A 6,000-nucleotide genomic window follows, 5' to 3' on the forward strand; every position below is an offset into this window, starting at 1 on the left:
GGTATTTTTGAATTTCATGACCAGAAAATGTTTCAATATAGCAAACTGTTATCTATTATTTTTAAATGTTTGACAGTGATATTAGTTATTTGTAAATGTTGAATGACGAATTTATACTGATGTTAACATAGTATGAATTATGTATGAATTATGGTTCAGTATGAGAAGAAAAATTAATAATATTTTTATTTTAATTCCTTTTTGATATTTTTGTTCCAAATAAAATGCTGATGTCATATCCTAGTCCTGGAATTTTAATAATCGAAGTTACTCGGGTTTTCAGTAATCTGTAACTCAAATAGTGATAATAGCGTTATGATGACAATGCAAGAAAATTACATGGCCATTAGTAAGAACAGTAAAAGCATGAATAGTGGAAAGATTATCAGCAATACGTTTGAAACTTCTACGTTTGCTATTATCCTTTCATTCTCACCATACGATACTTTCACAATATATGACATTACGGTATCTCCATGCTGTGGTATAAGACGAAGATTATATGTGTACATAATATAGTATAATATTAGTCTAATATATCACCAAGTGAAAATTTTCTACTAATATACACTTGCTACTGAATTTGAAATAAAACAATTCCCTCTTCTCACAAGCGTATGTTAAATTTCAAGGTGAATCCAGAGTGCCTTACGTAAAGATATTTACTTAAACATTAACATTATACTACATAAAGAAAAATTTACATGAATATTTTATTAGTAAAATTAATTCCACTAATATTTTATAAACTAATTCAATTTTTAGATTTCAAATTTTATTTTAGATTTTTAATATTTATTTCAGACGTTTGATATTTATTTGAGATTTTATTTTCAGTTCTCGATATTTACCTTAAATTTTATTTTTAATAATTATTTTATTATATATCATCGCAGATATAATTTTACAAAATTTTTAATCTTAATCCTTTGCACTTCGCCGTTTGATAAAATTTCGAAGATAGTAATCAATATGTTAAATTTAAGATAATGTAACGATGTGTGAAATATTGAAATTAATACATGGAATTATTTAATTATTACACGATTTCTTATTTACTGCTCAAAAATATATCGTCAATTTTATATCAGAAAATTTTTGAACTCCTACTCTTCTTTAACCAAAAAATCGTCGAGTACAAAGGTTTAACAGCTGTTTGGAATGGGCATCGTCCAATTTTGACTTCTACCAAAAATTTCAGAAAGAAAAATATATCAATAATGTTATAAAATATCTCATAATATATTGAAAACGATATTTAACTTAAAATGTCAATAATTATTAAAATAAACAATTCGACATTTGTAAACTCGAAATGTACAAATAAAAAATTCTCGAAATAAATAATTGTTTAATTTTAGAACGTATATAATGCACAATTTGTACATTATTCTTCAGGAAGTTGCAAATAATTTGCATGTTCGATGGCGAAGAAATTCTGTCATATCCTAGACCCTCGATTCGCTTTTCCTCCGAGACTTTGGCTTCTCAGGAGATGTTTTGACGACAGAACAGAAGCGTAAAAACGAGCAGAAACGAGTTGTAGCATGACGTCACGCTGCTCAGCGTGTGACATTTTCAGCATGGCATTTTCTTATTAGCCGGCACACTCTCATCTCAGAGATCCTCCTCCTCTTTTCCCAGTCGCTCTCCTCTGAAAGGGACGCAGACAGTAGGCAGCATGTTGAACAATGGTGCTCGAACAGGCAGTTATCTTCGAATCTGACGAACAGCTATTTCATTTTACCGTTGTATTTCCAGATTTGCCAATAAAATAACTTTTACGTGCCTTGCTTTATTTTGCAATTCGATAAAAGCCTAAAATTATCGAATAACAACAATTTTGCTTGAAAATGATACTTAGAATGTATAATAATTCTTCCATACAGCGAAAAATAAGGAATATTTGCGAATATTATAAGGGCGCCATTTTTATTAAAATAATATAATTTTGAGTAAACAAAATTTTTAATTATTTACGTGTCGAATAAGAATAAATATTTAAATGGAGAATAAATAATTTATTTTTGAATAAATGAAGTAAATTATGCACTTTGTGAAAGATTTTGTGGAATTTGATTAATTACCATTTTAATTGTTACATTAGTATTCTGTCAAACCTATTTTTGCAATTAGAACTATTATTCGTGGCGTAAAATGTGCAGATTTTATTTGCCACACTTTCGGTAAAATTTTGTGAAATTATTTCCATAAAAATTTCCTCGTGAGTGACCGTTATTTTATTTATTATTAAGCTTTACATATTTACGTATTTGTTTGGTATTAAAAATATTTGACAAAGAAATTTAAATCATTCTTAATATGCAATTCAAGTCAAAGCAATATTTACTTCGACTTATCATAACTATAATTCTATTTGCTTCTAATACAGACAATTGTCAGACAAATTCATCACAATCTTTCATTCTAATTTAAAAGCAGGCAAGCAACTATAAATAAGCTTTTTTTAAATAATTGTACGATATAAATATATATATACGTATGTACATAAAATAAAACAAAATAAAAAATTATAAACACAAGTAATTTTGAAACCACAGCGCACTAAAGAAGTTTAACATACCACTTAAGTATAATGATATACATAGCGTAAATAAATGAAAAGTCATTATATAATTAGAAATTCAAATACGGTGAAATTAAAATATATTTATGTGCATAAATGCATATGTAATGAATAATAAGATATTGATATGGAATAATAGAGATATAGTAAATAACGACAAATTTATGAATAAATTTATGAATAAACAAACAACACCACGTATTACAATCTCAAAAAATTCTAGTTCATTCGTAATAAACAAAAAAATAAAAATAAAAATAGAATGAAAACAAACTTCGTTATCTTAAAGAAAATCTTAAAGAAAAAAGAAGATAAAATTAAACTCAGAACTTTTATTCGACAATGAAACTATCTCATATGCAACGTTTTTCCTCGCAACCACAGATATAACCAAGTATAACAAAATAATAAATAAAAAATAATAATAATAATAAAATTTATATAATATAATTAATGTGAAATAAAATTTTCCTTCGTCGTCAAGAAATCATTGGAATCAATTTCACTTGGACGTCGTTTCTCAGCCAGCACATTAACCTTCGTCGCGATGCTCTCGAGTTTCCCAACGATGCTGGCCAGAGCCAAGAACTCAGAAGCCAGAACCCGGGCGAGGGCAATGTTTCATTTTCACCCTCGGGGTGAGCCCTTGGCAGAAACAAAAGCCGCACGTCGCCGGGGAAAAACGCATACTTTTTAACTGGTAACGGTACTCGAGGCGACGTATACACGATTTGTCCCCGTGCTGTTCACGGTCCCCGTCTGAAAAGACGAAGGACGTGGGCCAGTGAAAGAAAGGCCTCCGGCCGACCGTGCACGGGGTTCTGCTTAGCACGTGTACACCCGTGTCTTTCCTTCTGCACTCCAATAATAATGCGTACATACGCTCCGTATGTACATCTGCTGGACACTTGGCTTAACTTTTCCTTTTCTTCCTGCCTCCCTTTTGTTACCGTATCCTGTCTTTAATCGCGGTAACGAGACGTCTCTCTCTTCCAACACGGTGTCCCCGTCCCTCTCGCTCAGCCCCGTCAAACGAGACGTCCTCACGGATACTTTCGAAACTTTCGACGATGGATTTTGTTCCAGTTGCTCGTTTCTTCTTCCGCACGGTCCCCGGATCGAATCGCCTTTATTTACAGCGGCCCAGCGAGGAAAGTGGCCGAACTCTTGCCATGTAAATTTCACACCTAGTCGCGCCGCGAGTACCGCTCGCCGCCGCTAGGGGCGCGTCGATCGCCGCGCCGCGACCGACCCAGCGAGCTCGCTTTCTTAATCTCGCAGAGAACTAACCGCTTCTACGAGAGATAGCATCTCCCGATCGACACGCCGTTGCGTGAAATTTAATCGTACTCTTGCTCGGCTTTGTTTCTCCGCTCTTTTTTCCCCTCTGTCTCCGTTTTTTCCCCGACAACCAGCAGTTTCTTCCTCCAGTCCCTTTCTCTCCTTCTCGGAGTCGTTTTTCTGTCGCATTGCTCCGTTGTAATATCTTCTGCTCTAGTTTTGGGTGTCGGTGAAAGAAATTCCACTGGCTTCACGTTAAACCTATTAAGTCGACTGTGCATTCGGTGATCGAATTTTCAAATTCAATTGAAAATTCTTCCTTCCATGTCATCGCTTTCGTCATTTTATTTTTGTATTCTGTGCTTAATTTTATATTATACCGATTTTTTAAGGAATTTTTTAAGGAAAGGATTTTTTAAGGAAGGGAGTAAATACTGTATATATTTAATTCTTTATTTTTGATTGACCTTTTGGTCACACGAATTCACTCGATTTTATCGGTATTTATTTATTTTTTTCTTATTATTTTGCTTTTAATTGTAAGGTTTATACTATATGGATTACTTTATAAATTACGCTCGATCATTTGCAAAGTTACTTGACTTCAGCAGTAACAGGTTTGGTGTTTATAATTAGTCTATACCTGTCAAGGGATAATTTCTATTTACTTCTGATTTATGCTATCGTTCTTGGAATCGAAGTAAATATCTGTGTTCAAGTATCTATTTTTGAAGATGATATTTGTATTCCTTCAAAGTAGCTATCTCCACGAATACGGCATTTCTTTTTAAATTTCTTAGATTTTTAATAAGCCTAACTATCACTTTGTAAAGTTAAGGTATCGTAAATCAAGCAAATAAGTGGAAAAATAATTAAGTAATTACATAAACTAAAATTACGTAATTAATATTAACTAATGATATTTTAAATCGTTGGTTCTAAAGATAAGTCATTTTATTGGAAACTATACATTGACGAAATATAAAGTGTTTAGTTTGTTCTTTTGTTAATTATTTTTGAAAATTTCGATTTCAATATCCCCTACTTTAATTTAATTTTCTCACTGAAAGAAATTACATTTTAATAATTAATAAATAATTCGTAATTATAGAGAGAAAATTGCTATTTAATTCCGAATTTCATTATCATTTTTTAAATAAACGTATTCTCATTAAAATACCTGCCTTGGAAAATCATATTTTACTTTCACGAAATAGCTATCTTTCAGAATAATAAACGTAATTATATTTGTTTTTAAATAGCAATCGAAAGTTCTCAATAAATTAGTCTTTCATCCACACAATTTTCTAGATCAAATTTTTCCTACATTTTCCTACCTGGCTTTCTCCCAATTATTATGAATTTTTTAGATAATACCACGTAATCATTGCAGAATCTGATGAAACGATGTTCACGATCAAAGATGAAATTAAAGAAAATTAGAAACGTTTGTCTGCAGTACATTCACGAGAATCGTTTTATAGAGTCGAGTGTGATTTTTCGAAATTCTGAAATTCACGATATTAAGGAAACCTATGTAAAAGGAATCACCTAATGGCTCAACGACGCTTGGATTTCCGATTCGTTCGTGTATTTACGTCACGAATCGATTCATAGGGGAAACTTTCACGGACGTCAAACTTTAAAATCAGCTCCATTGATTGGCTAAAATAAGTCACTGACTGACGAAGAAAGAGCTGTCGAAATGAACATTTAGAGTTGAATAGATCTGGCTTTCATGTGGTACATTGTAACACAAAGTTCTATAGAATTCGATAGAAAATTTTTGTTATTTACATATCGCAGTAATTACGTAATCGCGTATAATTTCTTCGATATCTGACATTAAATACTGTGATTTTATAAAATTTTGTTATAATTCGAGATGAAAAATGATATATTAATCAAAAGGAATATATTTTTCATCTTATAATATTTACATTATTTTCATTTTGTATTTTATAAATTGAATATAATAAGGAAATGAAGGAATTGAAAAAGATAAACTCGAATAATAATTACTATAAAGTAAAAATAATCGCGTGTTTTTGATATTCTCATTTGTCCCGTCTGGAATTAAACGCAACTATTTCGAAGAAAACTGATGTTATACTTGCGGTAAGTTGCGTAAA

The sequence above is a fragment of the Eufriesea mexicana genome, unplaced genomic scaffold (genome assembly GCF_001483705.2).
Source record: "Eufriesea mexicana isolate 0111107269 unplaced genomic scaffold, ASM148370v2 scaffold1801, whole genome shotgun sequence".
NCBI classification, from domain to species: Eukaryota; Metazoa; Arthropoda; class Insecta; order Hymenoptera; family Apidae; genus Eufriesea; species Eufriesea mexicana.